Raw genomic sequence first — 12,206 nt, forward strand, 5'->3', positions numbered from 1 at the left:
GATTCATTGGTAGCAGAAAATGGTCTCAGATCCCTCCATTCGGATTCACGGGGGATGGGGATAGCCATGGGAGAAGGTGTGTGTTGGGGGGGGTGGTTTGGGGGAGGTGGCCTGCTCCCTGGGGAACAAGCTTTTTCAGAAGGTCACTTGCCCACAGTGGCTTAAGAACACGGTCCCATCAGAAGGCATTAGTGGGTGTTTGGAAACCTGGCAGAGCTTTTGTGCCCTGAAGCCCGAAGGTGAGAGTGCAAGGTAGTAGGGAGAGGGCAGTCCGGCTGGAACCTTCTGCCAGGCCCATCCTCACCAGTCTGGGCACCGGGAGAGCACACAGTTGCTTCTAAGGCAGGCCTTTGATGGGCAGGTGGGTGACTCAGTCACTCTGCTAGTTAGAGCTAGGACAAGCCCTGGGATCTGCTAACATCTGTCCACCCCTCCCCCACCACTAGGAAGGGACAAGGTCAAAGGTAGTGTCTGAACTTCATTCCCACCAACACCGGTTCTCGCCAAAATTAGAGACGTTGTAGGGCCCCGGGCCATTGACTTGTCTTCACTTTTCAGTAAACAACCAGAAGGGCAGATGGGGGAGACCTCACGGGTGGAAATCGATGCTCGTGGACAGTTGCCTGCTCTCTGGGTCAGGTGGTGAATGCGTCAGTCAGGCAGGGGCGCAGCAGGCCAGGGAGGGACTCCAGGGAGGGGTTCCTGGGGCTGTCTTCCTCCGTGCTCTCTTTTCTCTTCTGGATGTCTTTATCTGCGGGCGGCGGCATGTTTGCTGGAAACAAAAGAGCGGCAGCTAGAAGCGCCTTTCAAGTTTGGAACTGAAAGGATCTGAAGTTGGTGGAGGGAGAGGATCAGGTGGGGTGAGGTAGGTGGCATGGTCCCGTGTGCCTGAATGACCGCACTCAGCGACACCCTCCCGAACTAGCCCAGATTCCCTAACTGTTCTTGCTTCCTGGGCAATGGGGACTGACGTTAAGAAAGCCTTCAGTGTCGGAAGTGTCGTTCTCCCTCGGTGAAGCCCTGACCGCGCTTTAGCAGGAGACCAGCCTTACCGTGCAACACCCCAGGAAGCACGTTTACCCTGTATGCTGGGCAAGTGGACGAAGGCAAACGCCTCCTTCCCTTCCACGCCTCTGGCTGGAGACCTCTGTGCGTGCAGGGAAATCAGCACAGTTGCTTGCAAGCCTCAGGAGGCTAGCCTGTGCTCCCAGACTGCACCTTGGTTTACATTTGCCTCTTCCGGCTCCTCCGGATCAGCACTCACTCTGCATTTCCTGGTCTTTGTGGTTCGTCAGCCCCTTAACGTTGCTTTAGCTTCACTGGCGTGTTGTGTGTGAGGATGATTTATGAGTTAGAAGCCTCCCAACCTCTGGCATGCTGGAACTGTTCCTTGAATGTGGCTCCGTTGTGAGCTGCTGTCATCACAACTTATATCACAAGCATCTCTTGCCCCCAGGACATGACTGTGTTTTGAAAGCATTTCTGTCCTATGTTGCTTGTGCAGATACCTGGGAGAAAGCTTCTTCCATTTCTGTTCAGTTTGTGGAGAAGGGTTTTAGCGATGCCTCCGTCGTACAGTCTTCAGCCCTGAAGCTCTTACTGTCTAGGCTCTGGTCCCAGTTCCACTGCCAAGCTGCCGGGCAACCTTGGACAAGTCACTGCCATGTTTAACACCTCATCTCACCAGCTTCGTATTTTATCTCTGGAAGCAGAAAGAAAATGAAGTTTTCTGCCAGTAGGCTGAGAAAAGTCGTTCCAAATACAAACTGAATAGGATCAGAGAATCAAGGAAGCACTCGCTCATGGAGGTTGGTGAGTCAGCAGGAAAATATTGCCATTTCGGGTGTCCATCTGCCTATGTTTAACTCTTCATCTGAGAAGGGGTGAAGTGTTGGAAAGTGTTGAATATTGGCAAAAATGGGAAATGAGATCAAAGCCTCGGACCTTTGGGACAGGACATACCACTGCTGGCCCTTGTGAGGACAGCTGCTCTGACAGCTGTGCCCTCCAGAATATGCTGTGGGCATCAGCCTGGCAGCAGGGTCCCTGGCTGTGCCTGATACCCAATAGGGATGCTGTAAATATCTGGGAAGTGAGTGGACAAGTGACTGTCCCTGGTTTGGGCTGGTGCCACTCAGAGGGCATCCAGAGTGCCCTGGAGGGCGGGGCTTGGGCAAGAGGGACATTCCTGCTGCTGGATCATGGTGAGAGTGACACTTCATGAGAGCCCAACCCTTTGGAAAGCCCTGTGCTTTAGTCCTGCGCTGACACCCCAGCCCACGATGGAGAGCCAGCTCCAATGGCATGCAGAGATGCACGGAGTCACAGAGGCAACCAGAGGGAAGGAAGGGACACAGCTTCTGCAAGTTGGTGCTGAACGAGACCCAAGACTCACGTTCAAGACAGCCCATAAACCAAGCACCAAGGAAAATTCTGCCTCTGCTTCTTTCTCTTCCATTGGACCCTCTTGGGCTGCCCTTTTTTTTTCTTTTTTTAAAACGTGCCTCAGAGAACTTTCTTTAGGGATAGTTGAAATATTTCCCCATTTTTATTTTATTTTTAAAATTTATTTATTTTATTTATTTGGCTGCGTTGGGTCTTCGTTGCTGCATGTGGGCTTTCTCTAGTTGCAGTGAGCGGGGGCTACTCTTTGTTGGGGCGTGGGCTTCAGTAGTTGTGGAGCACAGGCTTCAGTAGTTGTGGCTCGCGGGCTTAGTTGCTCCACGGCATGTGGGATCATCCTGGACCAGGGCTCGAACCTGTGTCCCCTGCATTGGCAGGAGGATTCTTAACCACTGTGCCACCAGGGAAGTCCCTTGGGCTGCACTTTTATGTCTTCATTTCCCTTGACCTAGGGAAAATTGACTTTTGCATGGAGTATAGAGCCCTATGAGTTTTAACATATATAGAATCATGTAACTGCCACTATAATCAGGATACAGGACAATTCTACAACCCTAAAGACCTGCCTTATGCTACCCCATTGTAGGTTCTCTTTCCCCATGTCCCCAGCCTCTGGCAATCACTGACCTTTTCTCTATCACTGTAATTTTGTCTTTTGAGAATGTCATGTAAATGAAATCACACAGGGTATAACCTTCTGAAACTAGCTTCTTTCACTCAGCATAACGCCCTTGAGATCCACCCGAGTTGTGTGTGTATCCACACTTCTTCATTATTATCCTTTTTATGACTGAGTACCATTCCATCGTATGAATGGACCACTGTTTGTTTATCCATTCACCCGTTGAAGGGCTTTGGGGTTATTTCCAGTTTTGGGTGATTATGAATGGAGCTGCTATAAGTATGTATATACAGGTTTTTATGTGAATAGGAATTTTCACTTCTCTCTGTTAAATACCTAGAAGTGAGGTTACTAAGTCATAAGATATGTTTAACTCTATAGGAAACTGCTAACCTGTTTTCAAGAGTGGCTGTGATGTTTTGTATTCCCACCAGCAGATCGTGAGAGCTCCAGTTCCTTTGCATTCTTGTCAGCACTTAATACTGTCAGCACTTTTTACTGAGCCATTCTAATAGCACATGTTTTTAATTTGAGTTTCTCTTAATGGCTGTGATTTTGAACATCTCTTCATGCGTCTAGTTTCCATCCATATTTCCCTGTGGTGAAGTATTTCTTCAAACCTTTCCCGCATTTTTAAACTGGTTTGTTTTTTCTCCTTATAATTGAATTCTGAGAGTTCTCTCTATATTCTGAATATAAGTCCTTTATCAGTTATGTTTTTCAAATTTTTTCTCTTAATGTGCCTTTTCATTCTTTTAACAGTGAATTTCAAAGAGCAGAAGTACTTAATTATGATAAAATCCAATTTCACGGTGTTTTATTTTAGGGGTCTTGCTTTGGTGTTTTATCTCAGAAATCCACGTCTAACCCAAGATTACAAAGGTTTTGTCCTATGTTTTCTTATAGAATTTTTAAGTTTTTAAGTTAATTTTTAAGGTTTTAAGTTTTACCTTTAGGTCTATTGATCCACTTTGAGTTGATTCTTATATGTGGTGTCAGCCATTGATTGAAGTTCATTTTTTTGCATATGCGTATCCAATTATTCCAGCACCATTTGTTAAAAGTACTAAACTTTCTCCATTGAATTGTCTTTGAAACTTGGTCAAAAATCATTTGATCATCCATGTGTGGGTTTATCTCTAAACCCTCTATTCCACTTCATTCATCTATTTGCCAATCACTAAAAATACCTCATTGTCTTGATTACTATAGCCTTATAAGAAGTTTTGAAATCACGGAGTGTAAGCCCTCCAACTTGGTTCTCCTTTTTCATAGTTGTTTTGATTATTCTCATTCCTTTATCTTTACATATGAATTTTGAAATTAGCTTGTCAGTGTCTTAAAAAAAAAGGCTGTGCTGGGATTTTGATTGGCATTGTCATCTTTACTATTTGAGTCTGTCTTCCCATTTAAATCTTCTTTGATTTCTTCTATCTGCATTTTGCAGCATGCAGATCCTATCCATGCTTTGTTAGATTTATACCTAAATATGGTCGGGCTTTGGAGCTATTATAAATTATATATATGTAAATTTTACATATATGTATATAGACATATTTAATTTCAGTTTCCAATTGTTCATTGCTGGTATCTGGAAATATGATTTATTTTTGTGTGTTGACCTTGTATGCTGTGACCTTGCTAAGTTTGTTTATTAGTTCTAGAAATTTTTTGCAGGTTCCTTGGGATTTTCTACATAGGCAATCATATAATCTGCAAATAGTGATAACTTTCTCCGTGTCCGATCTAGATAACTTTCTTTTCTTTTTCTTTATTGCACTAAGAATTCCTGTATGATGTTGAATAGAAGTGATGAGAATGGACATCTTTGCCTTGCTCCTGATCTTAGACCAGCAGCATTCTGTCTTTCGCCATTAAGTATAATGTTAGCTACTGGCTGTTTTGTAGATGTCCTGCATCAGGTGAGGACGTTTCCTGCTATTCCTGGCTTGCTGAAACTTTGTCTTATGCATGGATATTGAGGTCTGTCAAATGCTTTTTCTGCATCCATTACTATTATTGTGTGGGTTTTTTTCCCTTTAGATATTAATATGATGTACTATATTGATTAATTTTGGATATTGAATTCCTGAGATAAGCCCTACTTTGTCATGGTGAATTGTTCTTTTTATACCCATGCTCATTTTTAACATTATTTGAGCTGATACACTCTCTGTGACCTTCCCAAAAGGTAAAGGTTTCTCATACCTTCCTGGGCATCAGTTCCTGAGATTATTGGACTGAGAGTTTCCTGAAGTCACATTTTAGAGGGAGGGGATGGTGTGATGTGCACATGGATAAACCAAGAAGTCCCTGTAATATAACAGGAATCTTTTGGATGAGGGACCAGAAGATCTCTGTCATTTCATGGCTTCTGTACTATTCCTATTCATGCTTGGTGGAATTTTTTTTCCCCCATCTCATTCCCAAGACAGAAATTTTGTATGATTTTAAGTTCCAAATGACTAACCTAATAGACTAAAATCTCTACTCATTCATTTATTCAATAAATATTTATTGAGAGCCTATGACGTATCAGGAGCTGTTCAATGCTGGGGATGCTATTACAGGTAAAAATTTAGTTCCCACCTTCATGGGACTTATAGTTTGGTGGAGGAACCAGACGTGAATCAGACAGACACACAGATGCTAATAGGAGAGAGTGCTGGCATACCATTTTATGGTCGTATATCATTTTTCTACTTCAAGGTCCTCAGTTAAGAATTATGTTATATTTCAATTTCGTTATCTATCCTGATTTTTAAGACCATGTGTAGGCAAGCGGTTTAGCTCATGCTGGCTACGCATGATGTTAGGACTTCAACTTCTGGCTGAATTGATGATAAACAAAGGGAAAAATGATGACTCCATGAGAAAGACCCATTCATATGTTTCCTCTCCTCTTACAGAATGCCTTCAGTTGAGAGGATGCTCAAGAAGACAAGGTATCTTGAGAAACTGCAAGAAATGTTATGGGGAGAAGTGGGGAAGAAGAGAGGAAAGTTTTCAGGCTAGTTGGACTCTGGAAATTCCAGTCCCCGCCCCCCTTACTCATACTGGGATCCCAAGTTGCCAAGTGAAAGCAAGAAGTAGGAGGAGAGTGAGGCAGAAAATGTAGTGAAATGTAACTTGGGAAAGGAGAACTGCTGATGCATTCCTGGCATTCAACACAAATTAGAGGCCTACCTAAGTCACATAAGGATTTAGGTAGGAGGGTCTCTGAGCATCCATGGGGGCAGTAGATATCTTGGATTTTGGGACTAGAAGCATTCCTAGAGATCTACTGGTCCAACCCCCTGATTTAAAAAATTAGGAAATTGAGACTCCAAGAGGGAAGTGACTTTACCTTAGAGTCATCTAGCAGGCTAGTAGCTGAAGTGGCTCTGAAACTTAGGACTGGGACTTCCAGAAGGGATCTCTCATCTCTTCCTCCTATTGATGGAGACTGAGACCCCAAACAGGGACAGGAACACAGAATCAGAGCAGCGTCATGGTCTCTAGACCCCAACGGAGAAAGGAGAAAGTGGGTGAACATAGCCATTCCTAATCCAAAGCTGGAAAGGTCGGATTACATACTTACTGATAGTATAATGATTATAAGCAACATTAACTGAGCACGTACGTGCCAGGCACTGTTCTACATGCTCAACTGCTTTAATCCCTTCAACAGCGCTATGAAGTAGGTGCCAGTGTTATTTCTGGTTTATAACTGTGAAAACTAAGGCGCAAGAGAGGTTAACGAAGCTGCTTAAGGTGGCACAGTCAATAAATGGCAAAAGTGGAATTAAATCTAGGTGACCTAAGTTCAGAGCCAGCCACTTAGCCATATGCTAAAATGTTTCAATGCAGACTGAACACCACTTAGGTGCTCCAGTCCTAATTCCTCACACAGAAAAGCATTCCACACCTGATGGAACCAGATTTATTGCCACCTCCAGCCACCTGGTACCTGCGCATCAGAAAACTTGAGCATCCTGTCTTCGAGGTGGGCCTCAGGACACAAAGCCTGTGTGCTGCCTTTGAAAGGAAAAAGTCTAGTGGTTCTAGAAACCACTCATGCTGAAAAGAAAGCTGGCTGCTGACCCCAAGTACCAGTGTTCCCTTCTCCCACTTACTCTAGTGCTGTTGGCAGTGCGCCAGGGTCTCTACAGCACACTCACTCCCCATTCTTTTATAATTCTGTTCCACCATTGTTAGTCTTCTGGGTATTACCCAGTGCCCATAAAGCATATTAAATTAATTTCTGCTTCCTCACTTGACATTTATATTTGAGAAGCAACTCTGTGATGGGGCAGGGAGGTTGCCTGGAAAAATGCTAAATTAATATCCCGTTGAGAGATGGGTACCAGCTTCTTTTGATTACATAATATATGTGCCTCTTCAATTGTCTGATCATAACTGCCTACTGTCAGTTGGAACAGAAGCTAACTGCCCTCTCTAGGAATCAGATGATCTGATCAGAATCAGAAGGCTTTCTTCAAAGAGGATAGACTCAGGGTTTTCCTCATGCTTTCTATACCCATGTCCCTGTTGAGTACTGATCAATATGGCAAGGAAGGTTCCTTCACATTCCCTTCAACAAAGACTTATGGAAAGTAGGAAGGAGGGCGGTCCAAGAGAGGGACCAATCACAGCATCCCTCACACCAATGTTTGCCACGTATTACATTGTATTTCCCGAGCCACCTGCTGGATTTCATCTTGTAGAGATTGGTGTTGCCATTGTGTCCTCTTGAACTCACCCTGACTACTAGGAATGGCCATGGGATAGTGTGGAGGTGGGCGAGATAGTGAGGCACACACTGGAACAGTCTCCCCAGAGAGTTGCCATAGCTGTGATACTTCCCATTTCCATTGTTTCCTTACATTTCAAAGTATTTTTACATGTGCTATTTACATATACATTCACCAGATGTTTACTGAATGTCTACTGTGTACCACGTCCATATCTCAGGGCAAACAGTTGGGATACAGTAGTAATAAATACAAACGAAAGAAGTTTGTCCTCGTGAACTTACGTAGAGCAGAAGTTATCTCAAATGCTTCTCATTATGATGCGTCAGGGAGGCTGGACCAAGAGCTATGAGTCTCCTTTATGATTAAGATAAACCGAGGCTCAGAGAAGTTAAACGTCCTAATTAAGTGTACACAACTAGATAGTGGCAGAACCCTGGAAAGCCCAGACCACCTAAATCCTTCGCTATTACTCTTTCCGGCATAATATTCTCTCTTGACTTGCACCATGAAGGCCCTGCTAGAACCTCATGAAGTCATTTTGGTCATCACCTTCCGTTTCCTGTCCCCCATTCAAGCCTCTCGGCAGCACCACATGTCAAGAGAAGAGGGTTTTGCATGTTCCCACGGCACCCACCCATTCCAACAAATCACAGCTCCCTCTTCCTTGAAATTCTGTTGTGTCTTGAATTTAAACTCTTCATGCTACGAGCTCATTACTTCCCGTCTTCCTCCATTCTCCGTGGAAGTGAAGTGAGGCATCTTTGATGGACCTGAGGACAATCCCCAAAGCTCCTCCTCTCTGGAGCCATTGACAGATGTCTACATCCAGCCCTGACTTGTTTTGTCTCAATTAATCAGCAAACCCTCACCTGTAGTGAGGGTTTAGTCATTTTCACCCCTATTTTAGTTCCTCTTATAGAGTTAAAATGACTGTTTTACCTATCAGACCAAAATTTAATGGCTAAAACAAGATTTAAGAAGTAATATCACCTATATGCGGAATCTAAATTTTAAAAAATGACACAAATGAAATTACTTACAAAACAGAAACAGGCACACAGACTTCAAGAACAAACTTTTGGTTACCAGGGGTAAAGGGTGGGTGGAGGGATAGACTGGGAGTTTGGGATTGACATGTACACACTGCTATATTTAATATAGATGACCAACAAGGACCTACTGTAGAGCACAGGGAATTCTGCTCAATATTCTGTAATAACCTAAATGGGAAAAGAGTTTGAAAAAGAAGTAACTCTGGGACCAGTTGATAAGTTCACGGAGGGGGGATTTCATGGTTTGTTGTTAGAATGAGGTTTTGGCAAGCTTCAGTCCAGCAAACAGTCTTTTAAAAGAGAAACTAGACCAAAAAAATGTTCAGAGGAGTTTTAACATAATAGAAAGAGATGAGAATTCAAGTCAAAACCAGAGTCAGTCTCAGCTCTGCTGTTTACTGTTTGTCTTGGGCTGATTGTTTAAAAGTCTCTGTGCATTTATCAAATTCAGTTACTAAAAGGCAAAACAAATAATACCTGGAAGGGTTTTTATTCAAGAAAATGATAGAATATTTGTAAAAGGGATTTCTCCACCATAGCATGCAAGGTAAACAGTAGTGATTGGAATGATGGTCACTATTGCTAGTTGTGGAATGGAATAGGGCTGCAGTATAAACTCATGGATTATTTTATCAGTCTGTTTGCAGACTTCATTTTTGTCTTCACCTCCAGAGTGCCGGAATAGCTTGCCTGTGGCCTCTCCTTTTCCCTCCCTAATATGGCAATGACACCTGGCCCATTTCTCATGCAGGAAAGTATTAAAGCTCTAGCAGGTATCTCCATGACAACAGAGATTGTTTTGTTTTCCCTGTATCCTCCGTACTGGGAACAGTCTCTTTCTTACAGCAGGCATCCAAAGATATGTATGGGAAGGATGAATATATCAGAACTTGCCTCAAGGCCCATGGGAGAAAGAGATCAGGAAGAACTTTGTGTAAAGAAAATGCAATGGTTGAGCCTTTGAATGGGGGAGAAGTGTTGATACTAATGTTACAGGAGACAAGGAAGGCTTTGTCCTGGCATGTGGGTATATGACTTGGGCTCTGAGGCAGACAACCTGTGACGTCTGCTAATCCCAAGGTCCCAACCTGTCCCAGGACTATCCCATAAGCTGAACATCCATGGTCTTACAGATTCTGACATGCAGGAACTACAAGGGCTCTTGTCCTCCACGCTGACCTACCCTTGGCTTGTACGACGAGAAAACTGAGGTCGAGAGAGTCACCCAGAAGCAGAGCAGAGACTGGAATCCAAGCTCCGGATTTTTAGTGAAAAAGACCCCTTTTCCTTCCAGAGGAAACATTCCATCATTTGAAAACTAAATGCTGATTGTTTGCGCGTTACTTTGCCTTGTTCAAGTGTGGAGAGAAGAATTGGTTTCTTTCAAAGTTTAGTGGTGGTCTTGTTTATAGGGGAATGCTGGACAGCCGAAAGATTTTACCAAGAAATCGCTGGGTTTCCTAACAATCCCTTGGTGTACAATATTACCGAGGCCCTCTCCTCATCCAGCCCGTGTGTGTTTTTCCTTCCCTCTTGAAATTGTCAAACTGACATAATTAACTAATCTGTTAGCTAAATAAATCGCTGGATCCCAGCAAGAATTTTTACTGAGGCATCATTGCCCCGCACCGCGCTGCGTGAAGGACTGTCGACACCGCGTTGATAGATGTATGGCAAAGGATTCTGTTTGAGAGACAGCTCTCTCCTTCTCCCTGAGCATCGAACATGGCTGGCAGGCTACAGAACAGATGTCATGGAGCGTATGTGAGAAATCCACCAATTCCTTAGAGTATTTTGATCCCACAAGGTTCACGGAGCCTGAAGGCACGTGGGATGCAGACTGATAGCCCAGGGGTGGACTCCAGTCCTGGTGGGCCTCAAGCAGAAGCTGCGGTTACTCTGCAGTTGTTTTTCTGTAGAGAACTGTGCTCTGACACAGGGGATGCCCTTACTAACCTCCAGAAGTCTCTGACATCCCCTGAGGTAGATGAACACACTGTTATTGCTTTACTTTTATTTTTAGGAATATTCATTTGTTAGCTCTTTAAGAGCAGGGCCCACTCTGTCTTTTTTTTTTTTTTTTTTTTTTTTTTTTTTGGTCCCCGGGCCTCTCCCCTTTTTGGCCTCTCCCGTTGCGGAGCACAGGCTCCGGACGCGCAGGCTCAGCGGCCATGGCTCACGGGCCCAGCCACTCCGCGGCATGTGGGATCTTCCCGGACCGGGGCACGAACCCGCGTCCCCTGCATCGGCAGGCGGCCTCTCAACCACTGCGCCACCAGGGAAGCCCCCACTCCGTCTTTTGATCTATGTGGCTCATCGCAGAGCCATCTGGTAAATATGTGGCAGTGTTCGTCTTTTGCTTTCCATCCCAGCTTTTCTGTATTCCGGCAGATTGACCAATGATTGAGGGTGTTTTGGAGAAGAGTCTTATTAACAAATGAAACCTTATTTGAATTTCAACAGGTAAAGAAACAGAGGCTGAAAGATCGCGACTGGGGTGGTCAGTCTGTCAAGGAATTCAGAACGCCGAGGCACCAGGCCCTCGGGTGATGGACGGCTGCTCCTGCACTCGGTTTAATTAGAAGCATGGCTAATGGCCAGAGACTTGGAAGAGAGATTATAGATTCATTAATTAGGTTCATGTTTACACCTTGATTGTCAACTGTAATCATTTGTTTAACCCGAGGTCTCTTTAGTTCATTATGATCATTATTGCTTGGCTGGAGTTTTACAGTTATGAACGAGGAATCTACACGTGAGCCTATATATTCCAGCAGGAACCCAGCCTGACAGTATATGTTAATGTAAGGGGAGTTTCCTTTAAATCTTTGTTTTAATCCTCAGTCATCTTTTATTTCAGAGCTATAAACTGTGCCCAATGAATGCATTAATAGTTGCCCCTGACAACTGATAAGATCACCCACTTTGAGAACATCAACAATGTCTATCTCATACGCATAAAAATTTTCTAATTTTCCAAGGGGCTTGGGGATTATCAACTCATATGAGAGGACGCTATGAAATCGAATTTGGCTATACAGTAAGTTCCCTACATACGAACGAGTTCCGTTCTGAGCGTGCGTTCATTAAGTCCAACAAAGTTAACCTAGGTACACAACTAACACAATCGGCTATATAGTACTGTACTGTAATAGGTTTACTATACTTTTCACACAAATAATACATAAAAACAAACAAAAAAATAAAAAAGGCTCCATTTTTTTTGCATCCTTGGGCAAATGATCACAGAGAATCTCCCACTGAGTCAAAAGATGGAGGGAAGGACGGCAGTCGGTAGGAGGAAGTGCTCAGAAATGTGAATTATCTGCTCGCGCAATGGACAGGTTCATCTAGTACTTGCTCAGACCCTAGTTCTGTGTACATGAGCTTCGC

At 43.9% G+C, this 12,206-nt stretch overlaps 2 long non-coding RNA genes across 3 annotated transcripts; both read left to right on the forward strand.

Moving 5' to 3' along the window:
• Positions 1-574: 574 nt before the first annotated feature.
• Positions 575-10,875, forward strand: LOC113612925 (uncharacterized). Of its 2 annotated transcripts, XR_003430025.1 has the most exons (4): positions 575-865; positions 4,934-5,008; positions 5,935-5,970; positions 9,947-10,875. It is a non-coding gene; the product is annotated as an uncharacterized LOC113612925 (long non-coding RNA). The 2 variants fall into 2 exon arrangements; XR_003430024.1 differs by lacking the exon at positions 575-865 and having other exon boundaries at positions 4,778-5,008.
• A 155-nt stretch (positions 10,876-11,030) lies between these two features.
• Positions 11,031-11,460, forward strand: LOC113612926 (uncharacterized). The gene is made up of 2 exons (XR_003430026.1): positions 11,031-11,144; positions 11,277-11,460. It is a non-coding gene; the product is annotated as an uncharacterized LOC113612926 (long non-coding RNA).
• The last annotated feature ends 746 nt before the right edge of the window (positions 11,461-12,206 follow it).

Source organism: Aethalodelphis obliquidens, unplaced genomic scaffold (genome assembly GCF_003676395.1).
Source record: "Aethalodelphis obliquidens isolate GAN/ISIS:26980383/991018 unplaced genomic scaffold, ASM367639v1 scaffold83, whole genome shotgun sequence".
In the NCBI taxonomy this organism is placed as follows: domain Eukaryota; kingdom Metazoa; phylum Chordata; class Mammalia; order Artiodactyla; family Delphinidae; genus Aethalodelphis; species Aethalodelphis obliquidens.